Source organism: Rhinolophus sinicus, chromosome 5, assembly GCF_057876585.1.
Source record: "Rhinolophus sinicus isolate RSI-liver-muscle chromosome 5, RSI-T2T, whole genome shotgun sequence".
NCBI lineage: Eukaryota > Metazoa > Chordata > Mammalia > Chiroptera > Rhinolophidae > Rhinolophus > Rhinolophus sinicus.
The window spans coordinates 64614113-64637745 of NC_142505.1; the positions used below are offsets into that span (position 1 = coordinate 64614113).

The 23633-nt window shown below is 40.9% G+C and overlaps 1 protein-coding gene and 1 pseudogene across 7 annotated transcripts in view; one reads left to right on the plus strand and one right to left on the minus strand.

Annotated features, from left to right (window-relative positions):
• The window catches only part of FOXP1 (forkhead box P1), a 579583-nt gene that overhangs the window by 274304 nt on the left and 281646 nt on the right, over window positions 1-23633 (minus strand). For 2 of the 7 annotated variants that reach the window (XM_019746869.3, XM_074313284.2), the window contains exon 3: window positions 17686-17845. The exons of the other annotated variants lie outside the window; for them this stretch is intronic. The gene's annotated coding sequence lies outside the window, so the exon portion shown is untranslated. The remainder of the gene's footprint in view (window positions 1-17685; window positions 17846-23633) is intronic. 7 annotated transcript variants of the gene reach the window in all.
• LOC109455356 (low molecular weight phosphotyrosine protein phosphatase pseudogene) lies at window positions 8818-9785 on the plus strand (annotated as a pseudogene).

Genomic DNA, 23633 nt, shown 5'->3' on the forward strand with positions numbered 1-23633 from the left:
CATCTCAATATTTAAAATACTTATGAGCAAGCAGCTTGCGAAAGTCACAGTGACTTGGACTAAACTTAAAAGGATTTAGAACTAACTCACGCAGGGAACCAATGAGCCTACTACCGTCAAGCAGTGAGTCAGTGATCACACCGAACTCTAATAAACGCACTTGAAAGAAACTACACCCCCTCTCCATTCCTGTAAGGGCCTGTCAGAGTTTCACAGCCAAAATCTTCCCACAATTAAACTTGGACCTACAGATCACGAGGCAAAATAAAGTGAAGGCAGTGATCAAACCAGTCACTGTCCAACTTGGACCCACCTCACCACAACAGCAATGATCTTCTAAATTAGAAGTACAAGACTTTTTAGCTAAGCACATCACAGCTCCTTACCCATCTTGCAATGTCCTCATGTGCAACACACAATAAATACTACCACAAACCCGTAAAAATCTTTCCCCAAAAATGCTTTGCTTGGCATCAGGGAGAATTAAGCCTATTCCTCCAATTTTTTTTTTTTTTTAATACAAAACCTAACATATAGTCAATATTTATATTTTGATTTTATGACCTTTCTTCACTTTTATCCTCTTGAATTCACCCATCTTAACAATCTCCTTTAAGGATAATAAATCTATTTTTTTTATTCCTAGGTCCTTTACAAGTTGAGCTCTGGAGGCAAGGAAACACTGAATTATTGGAATTCAATGTAGAGATGCTTTCAGGGTAAAGGTTCTCTCTCTGTTTATCAGCAGAAGAAATGCATTCAACTAATTTGACTTGTTAAGTCTGATAAAATCTCCCCGCAAAACCTGATTCTATTATGATGAATAATCCTGTGTGGTGAAAAATGAGAAATTTATACCCTGGGTTTTATTATATTTTAATTCTTACAGGGTGTGAAACGAAACTCGAGTAAGTCATCTTTTAGATGTTGGAAAATGGCAAACTTTCCCACAAACTACATGCAAGAAATAATTAAAGGAAATGAACATGAAATTAAACAGCACCCCCATAAAGTAGGATATAAAAGTAAAGACTATTAGGGAAAAAAGATTGTCTTCCTGCTCTCTATTAATCTCATGAATTGTGCATTTACTTTATTTCTTTTATTATGTGACGATGGGTTTTTAGGACTCAGGTTCCATTAGGACTTGCTAGAGGAAGGTCTTCAATTGTAAGCAGCTACAGGTTTGGTTATGTTACTACATCTTTCCCGGTGACTTAAATGCTAGATGAAACCATACAAGGTAAAGGTGGGCTCATCACACTTGTGACACAAACTGGAAGGTTCCTAGTATCATCAATGACAGTGTCAAGATGCTGGCCAGAAAGGAGGTCTAAAGCCATAAAAGGTAGGACTTCGTTTATAGAGCAAAACTGCGACTCACTCCAACAAACTACTATTCATGCAGAATTCAGGAACAGCTGCTATTTGTTGAATTTGGGGGGTATCCAGATTCCATTGTCACTTTGGTTTCCCTCTGAGGAAGTGACCCCCTACCTCTCATTGTTACAAGCAGGGTGGGACTCCTCAGTCACAGTACCCCGCCCGCCCGCTCACAGCCATGGAGCAGATACATGACATGCACTGGACCCAGCTGATTCACCTCTGCAGATTGATGTGAGGACAGAAAAATGTTGGGGGAGCAGTGATTTCAGCAGTGACAGTGATGAGAGGGTCAAGTCACTTGAGCTGCTAACACACTGGAATTGTCCTGCTTCCTACTCTTTCCCAAACTCCTGTACATTCTGTGAGATACTGGCTATCCCTCCAATCCTTTGGATTTAAGAAGGCCAGAGGCTGCTTGCAACCAGAAAACTCCACCAATATGATGGGAAGATCCTTGCTTGACCTTAGTTCCCAGGAGGAAGCGGAGCTTATTGAATCCATGCTCAGGATAATTCACAATATATGATATTGTACTCCTGTTATATATGGCTGCTCCTAAATTCAACATAACATTTTGGCCAATGGTCATTAAAACAAGACCAGTGTCCAAATCTGCAAATCAGAAATCTTCCTTCCAGTTTTTCACAGCACAGTTTTAGACATACCTAAAAAATACAGGATGGGTAAAAAGAGGAAGTATCCAGGATGAGGGGAGATGAAGAAATTGAGCCATGTGAGTGTTTCTTGAAGAGATGTGGATTCTTATTAGTGTTGTTTCTCAGACTCCTAGTGCAAAGGAAATGGGCTTTAGAATTAGGCAGCCCTGAGTGCAAATGTCTGCCCTTCTGCTCAGCAGCTACTGACTCTGAGCAAGTGACATCATCTTTCTGGACTTCAGTTTTCTCATCTGTAAAACGGATCACAATCACACCTGTAGCTCATAAACCAGTCAGCAGGAACACAGGTGACAATACATCTGAAATACCTAGCAGTCTGCATGCACAGCAGGCCCTCCACGAAATAATGATTTTCACTGTGCTTGGCAATATCCGGGGAGCCCTGACTGCCTAGTGTGCTCTGGGGCACACAAAAATAAGTTCCAAAGGTTTTTACCCTCAGGCAAGAATACATGGCTTTCAAATCTGAAAAGAACACAATAAAAGACAGAACAGATTTGAACAAAGGTTATAATGAAACACAAACACACACTTGTGGGAGCCCAGACAAAGGGGTGAGTCACACAGGCTGGGTGAAATTGAAAAGGCTTCGTAGAAGTGGTAGCTGAGCCAAGCCTCCCAGGATGAAGAGGATGTTATTAGGTAAGGGAGGAGGAAAAAGAGGCAGATTGGCATCCAAAGCTGAAGGAAGCAATCACATAAGCCACACAAGTGCACAGGCAGGACAAAAAGTGGTGTCATGTGCGCTCCACAAGGTCAAGGACCAGTGGGAAACCATCAGTCTTGTGTCCACCCTTAAGTCTTAGAAGAGGGCCAGGCCCACAAGAGGCACCTGGTGCTTATTTTGCAGCAGGCGAGATAGAGGAACAGAAGATACACAGAATGGGCCCAGGGTATTCAGATCCTTGAAGGTCATGCTAGGAATCCAAGGTTTCATTCTACAGTTGGAAAGGCGATGAGAAGAACGGAGAGCAGGAAAGATATTTTACAGATTAAAGAAACAGGGCTTGACAACGAGAAGGATACGGGAAGGGAACGGGCAAAAGGGGGCAGTTCTGACGAAGCTTTAAGTCTGGGAATGTACTTTTTTGAACTGAAATGATTCTGTGTTTAAAACTATCACTGATAACATCCATGAATTTGGACTGAAGAGCAATCTTTTGGACAATAACCCTAAGCACAGGGTGAGCTGCCTTACGCGTGAGTTAGTATGTCATTCAAAGCCTTACAGTAGAAACCAGAAGAGCCCAGGCTTAAGACTACACCACTGTGTGACCTTGCAGAGGTTACGTCACCTTCTGTGTCTTAGTTTTATTATCTACAAAGGGTGGTAAAAATATGTATACACATTTTAAGAAAGGTAAAAAGTGCATTAACATTGTAATACAATGAATGACGCTAGTATTCATTTGATTAATGCCATCTTTTGAGCAAACGTCATATTACACATTGCTACCGTAATTCAATTCAACTTCGAAAAGCAATACATAGATAACATCTCTTAAAATGTGTACATTTTTTTGGCACCCCCAGTAGAAATGGGACCAACAGCAATATGTAAGATTGTTAGAAGGACTAAAAAGCTAAGATATACATAAAGGATTCAGAATGGCTCCTGGCACACAAAATGCTTCATGAATGTTACCTGCTATGATTCCTTTTGTTTTTCTTATTATTATCTACCAAGGATAGTGAAGAATGAGTCCCAGGGTCCCAAATGACTAAGTTCCCAGTTCAAAGATCCTTATGTTGGAAGAAAACAACCCACAGCATCTGGAAGAAGGGGCTGACTCCAGTCAACTGCCAATATTCTACAGATGGACTAGGTGGTTTGTGGATGAACACTAGTATGAAGAAAAACTAATAGAAATCACATTACGATAAAACAAAAATGCCTACAAATTAACAACATGTATGTACATATACATATAAGAAGGCACCCATCACTAAGAGCTACAGATTAACCAAAAAATACCATGGCGAGTGCTTTGCTCTGCTGACTCAGCATGCTAGTTATGTCCCACATCCCCTAGGACAAGGGAGCCTAGGCACCCCCACAGGTAAGCAACTTAGAGACACCGGGAGAGGGAATCCTGTTGGAGGCTCAGGATGCCTCCCAATTACGTAGGGAAAGTGGGAAACCCAGTGAGGAAGAAGAAGCAGGAAACTAAGGACACTTTCTAACATATACAGAGAAGAGAAGGGATGCAGAGAAGGAATTGGCACACCATGCTTTGTTGTTGCTGTTTTAGGCAGAATGCCCTTTTGGCCACATTTTGTCCATGAAGTTATGTGATGGTTCATTTTTGTCAACTGGTATACATGTTTGTGTTTTACACTTTGGGATAAAGTCTGTTAAGCATTTATACATTCTTAAATATTACAGTAATTCTAATTACCATATTTTGCCGTGTACAATACGCACTTTTTTGCCCAAATTTGTGAGGAAAAAATAAGGATGCACATTATACATGGGTAGTACTAATTCTGTATCTATACGAGGTCTGACAATTACATTTGAGAACTTGTAACAATGTTGCTAACCTTTTTTGATATCAGAGGGATGATTCATTAGGAATTTGTACCAACTGGACACACAGTTAACCAAGTTTACTATTTGGAAGTGCTGAAAAGGCTGCGTGAAAAAGTTAGACGAAAACGACCTGAACTTTTCGCCAACAATCCATGGCTCTTACATCAGGACAATGCACCAGCTCACAAGGCACTGTCTGTGAGGGAGTTTTTAGCCAGTAAACAAATAACTGTTTTGGAACTCCCTCCCTACTCACCTGATCTGGCCCCCAATGACTCTTTCTTTAGCCACAGACAAAGGAAATAGTGAAAGGAAGACTTTTTGTTGACATTCAGGACATCAAGGGTAAAATGATGACAGCTCTGATGGCCATTCCAGAAAAAGAGTTCCAAAGTTGCTTTGAAGGATGGACTAGGCGCTGGCATCGGTGCATAGCTTCCCAAGGGGAGTACTTTGAAGGTGAGCGTAGTGATTTCACCAATGAGGTATGTAGCACTTTTTCTAGAATGAGTTCGTGAACATAATTGTCCAACCTCATATAAATGTTTTTTAATTCTTTTATTTATGCTTATGATTTAAAAGTGTAACTCTAGAAATTAATAATGATATCCATATGAAAATAATACACTGGAATACATTAATCAGTTTTGTTGAACTTGCAATGACGAAGAGTTCTTGGCCCCTTTATGATGCGTAAGAGTCGTAACCGGTACATAAAATTTCTTATACATAGTAGCTGTTCTTGTGTTTTATAATTACTTGTTACATAAAAATACTTGTAACATAATATGTTAAAAAATAGATGCTAAAATTCCTTTATTAAAAAAGTACCTAAATGTAAACAATTAAAAATTTGAATTAAAAAATTAAAACGAAAGATGTTTTTCCCTGAAAGTTTGGGCTGAAAACATGGGTGTGCATTATACACAGGAACACATTATACACGGCAAAATATGGTATTCCTGTTTCATATTTGGACCAATGTTTTTAACCCATTATGAATATGGAAATTAGATTAAAACTCAAAGGAAAGTAAAAGAGCACAAGCCCATGGCAAAAATAATTAAAATATGACAAAAGATGTGGGCATGACTTACATGGATGGTTAGGAAGGACGAAAAAATATCTCCAGAATCAAAATGTATAATTCAGTTGATTTCCTTTATTTCCACATTGAAAATATAAACAAGGATGCCCCTTAATGTAGGAACCTGACACTGAGTAGCATCTCTGGGTCACCTTAAAGTTAAAATGGAATCTGCCCCTCACATATCAGAATGCATCACAGAGAATGAATGAAGTGGGCAGTTGTACAGAGCAAATCAAGGATGGTGTGCTGAAGATACGGCACTGTCACTGTTTCCAGGTGGTCACCTCTCTGCGAGAGACGGGAAAAGACCTTAAAGGAGCCACTGTAACCAGTCCTCCACCTTTCCATTTATTAACCAATAGAGGACACCAGAAGTTAGGAGCAAAACCTGAAATAGAATTTAGGTACATCACCATCTGCCTTTCCCCTAAGTGCAAATTGGTAATAAAGTTTCAAATTTGTTAAACCATTAACTGCATTTCCTTCTTTTGGGTGTCCTTTTAAGCTAAGCAAGAGTTCCCCGAGGCACATTAAGGTAAAACAGAAAGAGCCCCTTATAATAAATACAGTTCAAGATAATAAGGCAAGGTATTACACAACCTATCATTTATACCTTTTGAAGTAATGCAGGTCCCTTGCAAAGCTGCCGTACAGTCAAGGTAATTGTCTCGCGGCGCATTAAGTTTTAGACTGTGTTCTATATTTAATAAATCTACATAAATAATGCCACTTTTAGTAAATTATCACTAGGTCCTCAACACAATATAAAACACATTAGTAAAAAAATCTGAGTTTTTTTCAAACTTTAATTTCCAGTTCTGCAATATGGAACTAAGATCAATTCTTGTCCTTGGACATATTTAATTAGGAAAACAAAAATGAACAAAATGGTAAATCACAGAAAAAAAAATCAGACCAGACCCAAGTATTGTAACAGAATCTATATTTGCTAAGATCTGATGTAATATTGTGGTTAACATGATATTTTTTCCGCTTCTTAGATATTGACACCTACGTACTCGCTATTAAAGAAGCACAGACTAGCAAGACAGGTTACAAGCTCTGCAGACTAAAGTATGTTACTAAGTAGTCTAGGATGACTGCAAAAATAGTCACAGATTTCAAAATGACTCTATCTCTTGGTAGTTTGATCTCCTGCCCAGACAAGAAACACTAATGTTAATTATCAAGGGGATGTAGGCAGAAAGATTTTCCATTGTGAATTACTCTTATTTGGATCGTCACAGGTTCAAAACAAAGTCCAACTGCATAGCCTATGGAATATTCATTTCTCAATAAGAATTTCCACACAAGTTATGTGGAAATACACTTTTGGAACTGCCCTTCACACAAGTCCTGATTATTAAGTATCATTTATTAATTCATTCATCTATTTGTTCACTCAACAAACATTTGTCAACTCCCTACCACACATCAGACACTGAATTCTAAGACTACAAAAAATATATGAGCCCAGCCTCACTGTAACTTTGGGGTTGGGGAAAGAGGGTTAGGATATGCCTAACACACCCAGAAATAAATAAGCAATATAATTTTTATACTCGTGGTTTACCTCCAACATCAAATTTATGTAGAAAGAAAGAGGTTGCCCTTTAAAAGAAAAAAAAGTCAGCAGATCAAAAGCATCATTAATCACTGTCTCTTTTAAATTAAAAGGTTCGCAAAAAGGTGGGCAGGGAACCAATGTGGGAAACAAATCACTCCCATTGCTGAGTGAGGGTCAGAGTCTAAATGGGAGAGTCCCCGGTATTTACCCAGCTCATCTCCTGCGTAATGGATTCGGAGAAGAGATTTCCGCTGGGGCTCTGATAATTTGAGGCTTGCTTTTCCTTTTTAAAAATGACGCTTGGGTGGTTACTCTAGTATTGTGACTGGTTTTAGAAATAAAACTTCCAAGTGTTCTCTCAATAAGGTTCTCCTTTGCTGATCTGACCTAGTAAATCCTGAGCTACTACAAAGATGCTTCATTAATGATTCTTTGGGTGGCCTCCGAACTCCATTTGCAAAATGGCTAGCCCTTGTAAAGCAAATGCAAAACCCGCCCATATACCTGAAAAGGACTTCTCACACAGTGGCAGAAGAAATTAAGGAAACCCCAAGTGATTCATTTAAAAGCAGGCCTATCTCAGGGAGGAGGAGCGCTCAGTGAGAGTTTTCCCCAGCCCACCCCCACCGCTCACCCCATTCTGTTCAGAACACTTCTGTCCGTACTTGCACTGGACAGAAGGGGTCAGGGTGCAGGGAGATAAGCATCAGGTTTTCTGCTGTGTACACAGCACTGAGGGACTCAGCTCTTGACAGAGTCAGACTACCATCCTGTGAAATACCAGCCCAGAGGAATTTAAAAATGTTTAAAAACTAAAATAAAACAACAAAACCTTGTCTATGCTATGCCAGGAAAGCTGGAAATTTCAATAGCTGCTGAGAGGATGTAACCCTAGTTAGGATTTGGGGAATTGGGTTTTTATTGGTCTATTGCTGTTTATTGCAAACTTTGCTGTCCAATCATGCCTGGGGACTGCGCTTTAAAGCTCACAATCTTGTGCAATGCCTATGACAAGACACCCCCCCCACCACCACCCCACCACCCCTACCCCCTCCACACCCCCACCCCAATCCTTCCTCATACTGTGTAGTAGTCAATCAGAAAGCTTATATCCATTACTCTTTTGTTTTCTTCTGTTTTTTAAATATAAATATGTCTGTGTTAGAAAGAACTATACATAAAAACATGACTTATGCGTTCACAGTCATAATGATGACAGGCACCATTTATTGAGCGTTTACCATGTGCTGGCACAGTGCTAAATGCTTCACATAGCTTCTCACACTTACCCCTCTCAGCTGCAGAGTAAGTACTACTCATTTTCCATTTTAAAGTTGAGAAAACTGAGCTCAAGATCATAGAAACAGTGAGTAGAAGAGTTGAAATTTGAACCTGCTAAACAGGTGATCAACCAGTCCCTCTTATGCTTAAACACTGAATAGAAGGTAGTTGATGGGAGAGGCGGAATCTGGGGAAGGTTTCAAAACTACAGCACAGCACAGCTAGTATCTATATTCAATGGTGAAAGGCTGAAGGCCCGCCCCCACTCTGTTCACTCCCCGTGACCTCCCCCTGGCTCTCCAGGGAATTTTGCACTGCCTCCAAATCCGAAGCCTGACGGCACAGGCTCAAGACCCCGTGCACGACTGCACGCTCTCAGTACGCATGCGCTACACCAGAAACGATACCAGGTAGTCAGTGGACGCCAGTGTGCTTGCGTGGGAAGATGGCCCAGCAGGTGCCCAAGTCAGGGCTGTTGGCGTGTCCAGGTAACATCTGTGGATCACCCATTGCAGAAGTAGTTTCCAGAAAACTTGTAACTGATCAAAATGTTTCACATAATTGGCTAGACAGTGCAGTGACATGCACGTATGGAATAGGAAACCCTCCTGATTACCCAGGGCTTAACTGCTTCAAGTATCATAGCATGGTACTCTCATGAATCACATTGTCCCCGCAGGTAAAGAAGGTGTTGCCACATTTGATTATATACTGTGTATGGACGAAAGCAACCTGAGAGATTTGACTAGAAAAAGGAATCAAGCTAAAAACAGCAAAGCTATACTTGAACTACTTGGGAGCTGTGATCCACAAAAACAACGTATTATTGAAGACCCCTATCATGGGAATGACTCTAGCTTTGAAATAGTCTACCAGTAGTGCTGCAGAGCCGTCTCGGGGGAGGGGAAGGTCTGCTAGTTGTGCTGTCCTCCTGGCCACCTGCCACTGCTGCCCCCCTTTCCACATTTCTCAGAGGAGTGTCAAAGAGTAAGAGTGTTCCATAGATCAGGCCAGTACTGTTACTTCAGTTGACCTAATGTTTCTTATTTTAAAAAATAACTGTAGATGGAAGTCAGTTGTTGTGTTTGGCTAAAGAATAAATAAATATCTTTGATTCAGACAGTTTATGGGACACATGATGTGTTCTGAGACTAGTGGAACCTCCCATTTTGCTCTAGTTATAAACAAAATTGCAGAAAAACCAAATAGAACATAATGAAGTAAAACAACACTCTAAGGCCCAGGTCAACATGTGAGACTTGGAAGTCACCTGCTCTACCTCTTCCCTACGTCTGTGGAGGACTTGAGGACCAACACCCTCTGTCCCCAGCACTACCTCTGTGCACCAGCACCTCCCATTGAGTAACAGCAGCCCATCCACAGAAACTCACGGCCTCGATGAGATGTGTCAATCACATACACTCGTGCATATTTAAAAGACAGGAAAGATTTATGGAATTAATCTTTAGTACCTTTAATACTATCTAGTTTCTGTCTATCCAGTTTATTTCTAAGGAAGTCATCTTATTTACTCCCATTTGAGCCATTTTGCTTCTGCAAGTTTAATTATATCCAGAAAGAAGGATACATGTATGCTGGTTTGTCTTATACTCAGACTGAGGAATGTGTCTGCTGTTAGATGCATGTATAACCCCAATGGCAAATATAAATTAGCTTTTAGATGGAAAAGATAATTAAAAAGTTGAAAAAAGTTATATATATATATATATTACATATATATATATATATTACATTGGAATGCTTTAATATTGATATGGTAATAAGTATTCTTTCATCGGGGCTTGATTTATAGGCATTATAGGTAATTTCTGTGTACTTTGAGATAAGTAATCTAAAACTCATATGCCTATATGTCAGAAAAGATGTTTTCAAAATAAACTGGGGAAATTATAAAAATACAACTAAGAAAAAGATGGTGAAAAGCTGAAAGATTTTACTCTAAGATCATGAACAGGACAAGCATGCCCACTATCACCATTTCTATTCAACATCATCTTGGAAGCACTAGTCACAGCAATCACACAAGACCAAGATATAAACGGTATCTAATTCAGAAAGGATGAAGGAAAACTCTCGTTATTTGCAGATGACATGCCATATAAAAAAATCCTGAAGCTCTACCAAAAAACTATTAGAACTAATAAATGAAGGCAGTAAAGTTGCTGGATACAAAAATCGGTACACAGAAATTGTTGCGTTTCTATACACAAAGAACAAACCATCAGAAGGAAAAATTAAGAAAACAATCCCATTTACAACTGCTCTAAAAAGCATAAAATACCTAGGAATAAATTTAACCAAAGAGGTGAAAAACCTATACTCTGAAAACTATAAGACACGGGAGAAATTCAAGAAGATACAAATAAATGGAAGCTATACTGTGTTCATGAAATAGAAGGATCAATATTGTTAAAATGTCCTTACTTCCTACAGCAATATACAGGTTCAGTGCAATCCCTATTAAAATACCAATGGCATTCTTATCAGTACTAGAAAAACTAATCCTAAAATTTATATGGAATCACAGAAGACCCCAAAGAAACCTTGAGAAAAAGCAAAGTGGAGGTATCATGCTCCCTGATTTCAAACTACACTACAAAGTTACAATAATCAACAGTATGACATTTGCATAAAAACACATATATCAATGGAATAAAATAGAGAGCCCAGAAATAAATCCTTGCTTATATGATCAATTAATCTATAACAAAGGGGGCAAGGATATACCATGGGGTAAAGACGTATCTTCAATAAATGGTATTGGGAAAACTGGACAGATACATGCAAAAAGAATGAAACGGAACCGCTTTTTTATACCATATACAAAAACAAGCTTAAAATGGATTAAAGACTTAAATGTAAAATCTGAAACCATAAAACTCATAGAAGAAAATATAAGCAGTAACTGTTTGACACTGGTCTTAGCAGTATTTTTTTTGGATATGTGTCCTCAGGGAAGGGCAATAAAAGAAAAATAAACAAATAGGACTATGTCAAACTAAAATGATTTTGCATAGTAAAGAAAACCATCAACAGAATGCAAAGACCACCTATTTAATGAAAGGAGACATTTGCAAATGGTACATCCAATAAGAGATTAATATCCAAAATATATAAGGAACTCATACAACTAAAGACCAAAACAACCCAAACAATCCAATTCAAAGATGGGCAGAGGACCTAAATAGATATTTCTCCAAAGAGGACCTACAGGTGGCCAATAAACATATGAAAATATGCTCAACATCACTAATCATCAGGAAAATGCAAATTAAAACCACCAGATATCACCTCACACCCGTCAGAATGGCCATCATCAAAAAAATCAACAAAGAAAAACTGCTGGTGAAGACACGGAGAAAAGGGAACCCTCTGCTAGGGGAAAAGGGGAGCTCTGCTAGTGGGATTGTGAATTGATGCAGCCCCTAAGGAAAATATGGAGATTGCTCAAAAGACTAAAAGTAAAACTACCATATGACCCAGTAATTCCACTCCTGGGTATTTATCCAAAGAAAACAAAACATTAATTTGAAAAGATCCATGCACCCCTATGTTCACTGTGCACTATTTACAATAGCCAAGCTATGGAAGCAACCGAGGTGTCCATCAATAGATGAACTGATAAAGAAGAGGGTACATATATAGAACGGAATACCATATGATTTCACTTATATATGGAACCTAAAAAAAGAACAAATGAATAAACAAAATAAAACAAAAATAGATCCATAGGTATAGAGAATAACCTGATGGTTGCCAAAGGGATGGGAAAAAATAAAAATAAAAAAAAGGTTTTTAATTCTGCAAAACCCCCACAAAACAACAACAAAAACGCCTATAGCCCAGCTGACCTCACCAGTTGCTTATCCAATCTCCAGTCCCCATTCTTCATCAGCACCAGGATCCCAATTTTATTTGGGCAGCAAAGTGCTTAAGTAGTTCAAATTTTTGTCATTTCAGGCTCTCTTGTGATTGGGAGTAGCCTGAAACATGGTCCTGGGCGATGAGATGTGGATAGCAAGGAAGAGCAAAAATAAGAAGGTAAATACAGGAAGTTATATTTTATTTTACAAAGAAGCAAAATCTGGAGAAGAAACATCTTCGTCCTTTGCTCTTTCATCTCCTTCCTGCCTGGAAACACACCTTTGATTTCTAAAGGTAGAGAGGCCACCTGTTGACTAATAGAACAAACATCATTGCACAATGTGGTGGGGTGACAAGGAGCTCCACCTTGGGGCTCCCGGACCAGCTGCACCGGCCTTGGGGGCCTACTTCTGCACTTCGTATTTTGTTCAAATTACCGTCCGCCTCCATTTGACTGAGCCAGGGGACTACAAACTGTGGTTTGTGGGCCAAATCTGCAGTGTGTCTGTCTAAAGTTTTATTGGAACATAGCCATGCCCATTGATTTAAGCATTGTCTATGGCTGCTTTCATGCGAAAACAGCAGAGCTGGGTAGTTGTGAAGAGACTGTATAGCCGGCAAAAACCTACAACATTTACTGTCAGGCTCTTCATAAAAAGAGTGCCAACCCCTGGATTAATCACTGTAGTCATGTTTCTGTTCCGTGCACACAAATTCAATCCTAATTGAAATATAGCCAGTCATGGGAAATTCCAAGTAAGTGGAAAATAAAAATGCTTCACTTCCTACTCAATAAATATTCCACAAATGCGTTTATCAAGTCCTACCATGTGCCAGATCTTTTGTGATCTGCTAGGCATAGAGAGAGGAACACTATCCCTGACCCTCCAGGAACTTGAAATCTTTGCGGATAGTCACATGCTAAAAGAATACCTTCAGAAATAACCACTTGTAATTTTAAGTGCTGGGAAAAACATAGGATGCTATGGGAACACATAATCAGGGAGCCTAACACCAACTGAAAGAGAGAAATCATCTCTGGAAAAGCGACAGTTACCTCTGTTTCTACAGAAAGCGGCTCCACCTATCCAGCTCCTAGTCACACACAAGCTTGATGGGGCTTCAGTCCTTTCTCCAGGATCCACTGCAAAACTCATTCATAAGAACCAGCTTGAGCACACCCAAAGGGAGCCCAGATTCTGAGAAGGCGTCTGTCTAGAAAAATATCAGTCAGTGACTTAGAACATTTCCATATGACTATGACTTATACATCCAGAGGTAGTTTTAAGGGGTAAAATATTTTGGCTTATATATCCAATGGATAATTGAATTCTCAATGTAATTTTTGCATTAGTTCCCCCACGATCAAGCCTTATCATGGACAGTCAACAGTCCAAGAGACTTGCCCTGGAGTGACTTCCACAGAGAAGAAACTATTCTGCTCTTAAAGAAAAGCAAACAAAAGTGACGTTTTCTAAAACACATGAATTCAAAAGACCCATGGAATATTTGTGGTAAACTGCCAACAAATCTAAAAGCCATAATTCCAGAATGCAGTCAAATGAGGATGAGAAATGCAAGATCCATAAAATCTTGACATTGGGATTGGAGAACCATCAATAGTCTTCCAGAGAAATTAGTTCAGTCCTTAAGTCCTAACAATTCTGAATACATTGCCACTTAGAAGGGCTCTACCATATTTCCCCGAAAATAAGACCTAGCCGAACAATCAGCTCTAAAGCGTCTTTTGGAGCAAAAATTAATATAAGACCCGGTGTTATGTTATGTTATATGTTATACTTTATTATATTATATTATATTATATTATATTATATTATATTATATTATATTATATAATATATTACATTATAGTATATAAGACCAGGTCTTACATTAATTTTTGCTCCAAAAGATGCATTAGAGCTGATTGTACAGCGGGTCTTATTTTCAGGGAAACAGAGTGATTGAAATCTCTAATTGCTTTGGCACCTGCCCCTCATTCCTCTCGGCTGGTTTGCTGAACACTGTAGTAGAAGTGGGCAAGGAAGTTCCCAGGGTTCTCATCACTCCGGATTTCCAAGCACAAAACTGTCCATTAAACAGCTATTGATCACACTGTAGTTAGGTTGGATGTACAGAATTATGCAATAGTCCTTTATTAGGTACTCTGAACAATATGAAAAATAACTAATATTTTATTAGTAAGAGCACCAGAATCTGCACTTACTGCTTTTATTATTTATTCATGATTGTATTTAATTTTCGTTCAAGTTGTACCTTTTTTATATGGGTACAATTTCCCCAATTTTATACTTGAGGGAAGAGAAGCTCAGAGAGGTCAAGTAGCTTGCACAAGACCACACAGAGAGAAAGTCGGTGAGCTGGGGTGAAGACCCAGTCCATCTGACTCTAGAGACTGCGCACCTTACCACTTACACACTCAGAAGCTCCCTCCCTAAGCTTCAAGGCAAGAGGGCTCCACTTCTGTGAGGTACGAGCTCCAAATCCAGGGATCTAAAGGCGGTAGGCAAGGACTAGAGGAAAACAACACATTCTGCCTTCTTATCTTTCTCAGGAAAGTTCTGGACTGCTTCTCTTTGGTCTAACAACAGCAACTACAACTTTGGCCAAAAACAACACAATAAGTCAAATTTATGGAGAACTGTATTAGTGCTATAGGTACTTCCCGTAATTGACCAATGAGAACTCAGTTAGGAGACAAAGCCTAGGACATAAGAAAAGACATGGGGTAATTCTGCCTCCTTGATCTCAAGGAAGACCCAAGAACTGACCAAAAGGATGGTTTTGAGTCCAGAAGTGACTCTCTTGGTAGTAAGCCCTGAGGCAAATCCATTTCCAGAACAGTGGCATCCACTGCTAACATTCACTCATCGATTAGCTCATCGCTAGTCCTGGAGTGCCAGCTAGAAGGTTTTCCTTTAGGAAGAAACAGATAGATGTGAGACAGAGATGCCTAAGCAACCAGATGACTCGACAAATATTGTGTCTATCTCTGTCTCTCAAAGAGGCATAGAACAGAAAACATGGAACAGTCAGAAAAGGAACAGACTCAGGCTAGCTACTGCCCTGTTAACCTGTGAGCTTGTTAATGCTGTGGTGATGATTTACAGCAACAGGCATGAGCCATGAACAGCTGGACCAGTACCCAAAGAACTGATAAAGTGCAAAGGCAACTGATTACAAAGTGACACATATATGAAGATAAACCTCGTCAGAATCATGTAAGAGGAAGGGAGTGAAAAGCGAAGGTTGCATTTCAGGCATCAAAAGGTAGGAGATCATTTTGCACCTCAGGAAACAGGTGAGGGCACCCCAAGTTGAGAACAAGGTTCCAAAGTGCCAGAGGTCATGTGGACTGAAAGACTAGAAAATGATGTGGGCTAACAATGAGGCACAGAGAATACGGCGCTGGCTCTAAAGCCCACCAAATGGTGGGTTCAATTTTTACAATAGGAAAGAATCCATTAGGGCTGTAAGGACAGATGTAGAGCTAAAAGAACAAGCAAAAGAGGAAGAAAGGAAGAAAATTAGCATTTAAGGTGCCTAGAAACGTGACAATAGTGGGAGAAAGTAACCAAGTCACCTAGCCCACGACTCACATCCACAAAGATCACAAATTTGGACATTTAATGCTCTCTCCAAATCAAATTTAACCTCCAGTCACAGAAATACAGAAATACAGACAGTATTGACTTTCATCATCTTTCATCGAAGAACCTTAACCTTCAGGTCCATTATTGGATCACATCACCTACACACATCAGAAGTAGTGTTTTGCATAAATCGTGTGAGTCACGCCATCGTATTGCATTGTATGTTGTTCATATTGCATTATATGTGGTGTGTGTGAAAACACTGAATGATTTCAGATAAATGTTGACAAGATACCCTCACTTCATACATCTATTTTGTGTTTGCATTGTGTATTAGTACTTCATGTGCCTTGAAATAATGGAAGTGGCCCAGGTCTCTCCTGGCTTCTGAGAGTCCTCCTTTAACAAAGGTATGTGAAAAACAGATTCAATATTAGATAATCTTAGAAAACTTTAAAGAAGTATTCTAAGAGAATTCACAAGGAAAACCGAAGGTAAGAGACCAATGTCTAGCTCTCTGGGAGCACGAACCCAAGGCCACGCAAGTGCCACGCCCCAGAGGGCTACGCGGCAACTGGGAGCAGCACTGCAGACGGGAATGGAAATGTCAGACAGGTAGATGCCTTTGCTGATGTGTAGGGCGGAAAACAACTAATTATAGCAGGAAGGACAAGGACATGTAGCTAAGAGCAAGAACAGAGATACAATTTGCAAAAGAGACAATAGGTGAGGGTGGGGGGCGTAATTATGTAAGACAAAAGGAGTCAAACCAGGCAAATGTTCCCACTTCTGGTAGACAGGGCTAAGATGGCTTAAAATTCCCTGGAATTTCATAATTGTGAAATTATTTCAGCTTTTAAATTGCCATCAGCGAGATGAAGGAGGCCGAAAAGAATTCTAAAAGTCAGATACAGTCCATCAAGGACACGAGACTAAGTATGCCGAGGTGCTTGAGAGCTGCCAAATGCTATTTCAGAGATTGCAAGCTGCTGGAAATGCCCCAGAAGTCTGGGAAAGGCAAAAGGTAAAGAAGCACCCCTCAAAAAATGATGAGCCCAGTAATTCAAGTGGATCTTCTTGCCTTCCATACCAGGGGAGACACGGAGAGGAAATAATCTTCTGATCATCAGTCTAAGAAGAACAAGTTACTAGGCAACAACCAACATGGTTTTCTGGAGACACACGGTGCCAGCCCCTCCGACCGAGTGACAAGTCAGGTAGATAAAGGGGAAATAAAAGATGTAATCTTATAGACTTCTGTTCCTCTCCTGATTCTGTCCCTATGATATTCTCATCAGCGGGCAAGGAAGATGTGCGTTGGCACACCACACCCCTGGGGCGGTCACCACGGGTGTGCTGTCAACCCGGGGACGCCTAACAAGTGGTGTTCCACAGGTGTCTCCCTTCCGGCCAGGAGTATTTAATAGCTGTCAGTGAGAACCAAAAGCTTCCTGTGCCCAGCAAACCAGCCCACCATCGAATCCCAGGGTCTCCTATCGCCGCCCTGCATCACCACTTCTCTGTTACCTAAGATGCAGCCCCGTGCTGCATCTCTGCAGAGTGAAGTCCAAAATCTGGACGGCAACTGAACGTGGAGATGGAGCTCACTCTGCAGTAGCAGCGCTAGCCTTGCAGACCCCTCCTGGGCTCACCGTGACTCAGAGTGCCTTTCTGTTGTTCATTTAATGGCCTGTGACGGTGCACACGAACTCCAGGGCCGGTGACACAAATCAGCCCCAGGAGGCCTCAAGCTCGGAGTGGGCTCCAGGAAGGACAGGAAACTCAGTCTGGGATCAGCCCACAGGTCTCCACCTGCAAAGACCAACTCCAAAAGATGAGCTTTTAGAGCTGGAGTTCTGAATGTCATGTCGTAGACTGCTTTTCTGAAGCAGCAACTGACCCCAATCCAAAAGTGCCAGGAAGCAAACAAATTATCCCTCAAACGCCCTAGGAAAGTAACAATGAGATCACTTAATCAGGCAGAAAATAAGAAACTGCAAAACTAAACTTAAAGTGTGTTCATCTATACCACAATTAAAAATAAAATTCCACCATAAAAAGGACATTCAAAATGTTAGGTCCAGATTTGTGGCCACGTTGTTCTATCCTGAGGAGCCCAGTTGATTCGGTTTTATTACTAGACTCCCCACTTCTAAGGCCCTCACTATAAACATTAACAAATTTCATCTCAGCATTAGTGCTAAACAATATTCATTAAGAATCTCACCAAAGTGCAACATGTAAGTAAATCAAACCTTTGATGCTCTATTTTGCAAATTTCATGGGCCACTAGGGATAATTAAAAGGGCAATTATATAAAGTTGGTGCAGTTTTGAGAAACAAATGACATTTTCTGCTTTAAAGCACTTGATAATTTGATATTTTGCTATTAGGGCCATCACGTGTACTTTTATAGACAGGCAGCCAAATAAACAATAAATGTTCCTTAACAGCCTCTAATGATTGTTTTTGCCCACTGATATCACTCACCATTTCAGTCCATAAATCATATGCTAAGAGATTAAGGTAAAGATAATGAAAAAGTATTAGAAGCTATTAAGCCAGACGGGGGGGGGGGGGGGGGGGGGGAGGGCTAAAAGCGTTGATTTCTTTGCTTTTTGCAAAGACACCCAGCACAATCTGAGGCTCCGAAAGTTGCAGTGGGGCTCAGTGCATCCCCGTGTTTAACCACCACGCTGAAGCCAGCAAAGTACATTACAGCTCATGAAAAATACAGCGAAGAAACTGCTAGTGGCAGAAGCATTTAACTTCCTTGTTAGCAGCCTCCCCCAAGTGGCACTTTTTCACCGGCAAGTTGTTTATTATGTTCCGTGCCAGGCAAAACTGATTAAATGGGGCTCTTAAGAATCAAAGCGTTATAAATTCATGGAAATACAGCAAGCAATAAATTCCATGGAATTAAAAGCTTACTAGTGCTATTAGCATTTCAGGGTGTTTGAATTGTTAATACTGATGTGCAAAAATGATGTGCCTCTAAGACAAGGCAGAGCCAGGCAGCACATGCGAGCAGCTCAGAATGTTTTTGTATCAAAGAGGCACAGGGACTTGGCAGTTGTTGTTACAGCCACAGGAATGGAGGAGGGGAGCAATTATCTCCAAACTTCTCATCAGCCCTAAAAAGTCAATCCCACAACAGAAGAGAGAAGGCACCAAATAAAGGTTTACAAGCAGAGGAAAACAAGCGGGAAAATGTTATGCGAAGGATTTATGCTTATAATGAGTGGACATTCCATCTTAACAACTAAAAGGGGTGAAAGTTTAATGTTGTTATCTGATCTTAGCAGGGAGGGGCCCAATGTGTTCTGACTGCACTGATCTTGGTTTTCTTACAGGACAGATTACCCCAAACCAGGTCCCAGAAAAGTTATTAAGTAAGGTTGGGTGCATCGATGAGGTGGCCAAAACATTTCCCTGGATTGCCATGTTTCATCTTTGACTCTTTATGGGGGTTTATCGAGTGTTATTCTAAAGTAACAAGGGGTGAAAAAAATAATTTATTATGTCATTAGACAAATGATATCCTCCCAAGAACAAGACATGACTGGTAATTCTGCTGCACCCATCTCCTTTTTTTCAACAGAAATGCACGTGAGGGTCTGTGCTAAGCAAATACAAATGTAGAAGAGAGAGACAGAAAATATTAACGAGTGCTTCTTAAAAACTTAGATATTTTTGAAAGAAACTGTGAGAATATACGACACATCTTTAAAAAAAAAAAAAAAAAAAGAATGATGGTCCACAAGTACGGTGTGATCATTTGAAAACACAGTTTAAGAGAAAATGCAGTCTAAAATCTGGAATAACCAATATTTAGGAAGCAATGCAATCCAAAGCTATCCATCTAGACAGATATCCAAAATGTGTACTCACCCACCCCAGAGTTGGCCATTGTCTAACATACCAAGAAAACCTAGTGCCTTTGACAAAAGAGCCTCATGCGTAATAGAACCTACTGACGGCTCACTGGTACGTGTGATTACCTGGGGCTGTGTCCCACGTGTGGGTATAACATTTGTAGCCAGTGAAGCTGTCTGCTGCTTCCCCACAGAGACATGGCCTGTTCGTGTACCAAACAATAGAAAGGAGACAGAGGAAAACCCTTACAGAGACACACTGCATCCATTAATGTGCTTCCGCCAGGCTTGGGTCCAAGCCACGTGTTGTTACAAGAGCAACACTGCTCAGTGTCTGAATCGTTAACACTGCTGTTCAAAAACGGTTCTGCCTCTAAGACAAGACCTACTATGTGTAGAACACCAACAGGGGACATGAATAAATATTAGACATTGTTCTTGTACTCAAGAAAGCTTAAGAGTCTCACTGGGGAAATAATTATAAAGCACCTATTATATATTCTAAATCAGGAATCAAAAGATTCTTAAAAGACAGATTCTATATCCATTGGGATTTTAGAGTGACTTTAAGATAAGGCATACACCCAAAATATAACCCCTGAACAAGGCAGTATTATATCTATCAACATTCTATACACATGGAATAATGGTTTTTGTGTGTGTGCAATAGAGTCTCTGCTTATAGGAGACTGAAGAATGAAACCTTGATAAATAGATCACTGGAGAAATTTTTTATAAAAATGAAAATGAAACACAATATGCATACTTTGCTCTTGGCAGTGGCCTCTGCATGATGGGGCGGAGGGTCCCTTGCAGTGTCCACACGAGATTATGTATAGGACTATACCCAACAGCTGTGGGCAAAACCAATATGGTCCTTGCCTGGGGGTCTCTCAATATGCAAGGGATGGGACAACGGAGGTGGCCTAACAGTAGAGAAGACCCGGAAGTTTCCACGCCTGTGTCCCACACTTACATCCCTCCACCCTTCTCTCGTTTCCTCACACAGGTCTCAGGTGCCTTGTTCCCCTTCAAAACCAGAAATTCCTGTCTCAGTTCTTCATTCTCACTGACTGACAACCCTTTAATAGCAAGAAGCTGCACTCAAGTGTTCTGCCAACGAGAAGACATTTCTATGGTCAGCGTTTGATAACTAACTGGGATGGAGAGCTCTGCCCCTCACTGATGGGTCACCTTGGTGCATTTTTTGACTAGAGTTTGGAATCAGTGGGGAGCACCGGGGCTTTCCCAGTGTTCTTGCTGATGTCCTTTCAAGGGTGACATTTTCCAGAGCTGAGAGGGAAGAGCTCAGTTCTCGCGTATTTCTGGGTATGGAGACAACTGTGTCGTGGCCATGGCCTTCTGTGGTTTGTGATGTGGCCCCTGCACACCTGCAGAAAGTAAACTGCTTTGCCCCTCGCCCCAGTCGTCTCCTCCTTTCTCACTAAATGCAAATTAGGACTAATAAGAGGCCCTGCATCCATTGTTCAGATCTGTCTCCCTCTTTAGTGTTGAATCCTCTCTGTGATACAATGAGCAGAGCTGGTAAGCTGCACTTCCTCTGGGGTTCCTGTGGCCCACCTAAGGTTTGTGGGAGCAATGAAAAACGGTGCCCCTGGGCCATGTGCTCAAGCTCAGAGTCTAAGGGCAAGGAGGTACTGCGACGGGAAAGTCGACTAACAAACTAATGATGATTTGCTTCCCACTGGTCACTATCCTCCTTTATACACGTCGGGCTGATGCGAAACAGTGTCACTCACCTGACCCTAATGTCACTGTAACAAAATGTGACTCCAACCTCTAATCCACACCCAGACCCTCTCCCCTCCTACTTACTGCCTTGGCTATAAATGCTGCCTTTCCTCCCTCCTCTAATCTCATCTTTTGTCAGGTTCAAGACTACTGCACTGTTTCCAGCACAAAAGTTAGCTGATATTTTCATGCTGTACCCACCCCCCTTCAGTCTTTCTTGAGTACAGCCCTAGGCTGCCTCCATTATTTCAGTACCTGGGAACAAAGTTTCTGATGACAAAGTCTGCTTTGGAACACAACCACTTTGCTAATGGGGGGACTATTGCTTGAAAATGGGGCACTAATTGTGCAGCCAAGACAATGAGCAAAAAAGGAAACTGGGGAAGAAAGACAAGTAAATAAAAATACAAAATAATAAATGAGTGCAGAAAATACAATGCTCTAGTGTTCTGAGTGATTACTTTGGAAGGTCTGGTCACTAGGGTGGCTCGAGAAGAGGATGGTGCACAAGCCATTGTGAAGACTGATTAACAGAACTTGGTGAAAATGTAAAGTGTTTGCTATGCTCTTCTCAACCTGGAATGCCTGCACCCCACTCCTCTGACCTGTCTGCCTACAGCAGCTCTAACTCCGCCCAGAAGGCTTCATTAACTGCGGTGTCACTTCTCTCCCGAATCTCCCAGTAATATTCAAGGTAGCGATAAGCCCTCCCTACAATTCCTCTGAGTCTAATATTTCACATCAAAAAGGATTTCCACATTAGCTTCCATACCTTCTCTAACATGCTGTGAACTCAAGACCTGCAGAAATATTTTATTCATGTGTTTTCAGGCCTATAGAACTCGGAATATAGTAGGAGCTTGGGGCTTATCAATTTTCACTCAATTGCAAACAGAAATAGAAGACAAACGTAAGTACAAGAGGCACGTGGCCATGGCAAGCCTGAGTGCAAATGCCGGAGGGCCTGGACTCCAAATGAGACCCCACCCCCCCACCCTGGGAGCTGAGAAGTGACAAAGATGGAGCTGCCGGACCTACTCCCCATTGGAAATGGTGCCAATACAGAAGTAAGCAGAGGGCAGAAGTGTAAAGATGGGGCGGCAGGGCTGAGATCAAGTCAGGCCAGGCCTACACCTGACCTACTCAGGTACATAATCAAATAAAGTTTCTTTCGCGTAAGTCTGCATGGGCTGAGTCTTATATGACATGCAGCTGAAAAACTTAGATAATGGCAGCCGACTGAATAAATTCACTTCACAGAGGAGACAAGCCACAGAGATGAGAGTCTGAAATGAGGACGCGGCTGATTGGGGCTGAACCAACTGCTTATCATCACCAGGGTTTGAAATCAGTCGGCAATGCCACCGGATTTTCACATTGACTAAAAGCAACGATTTCAGAGAAATCACCAGAACCCGGAATCCCAACATTCTTCTCCAGGGCGTGCCAGCCTTTGGGTAATAACCGTTTGCTCTTTGGCATCCTAAAACAACTATCTTCAATGGCGATTATACACTTACATACAGAATCCAACAGCACCCACGGGTAAACGGGGGAAATAAATTCCATCCCCCAACCAGCCAGTTCCCTTCCCGAAGGCAACCACAGCAGTGGTTATCTCTTTCCCCGAAACCTCCTATGCATATGCAACCATATGTGTTTTGTATGGATACTTCTTTTTCCCCATTCTACCCAAAGACACTGTATTTACCGTGTTTCCCCGAAAATAAGACCTAGCCAGACAATCAGCTCTAATGTGTCTTTTGGAGCAAAAATTAATATAAGACCTGGTCTTATAGTAAAATAACATAAGACCCAGTCTCATTTTACTATAATGTTAGATCCGGTCTTATGTGTTAGACCCGGGCTTATCTAACTTAAGACCGGGTCTCATATTAATTTTTGCTCCAAAAGATGCATTAGAGCTGATTGTAGAGCTGATTGTCCAGCTAGGTCTTATTTTCAGGGAAACA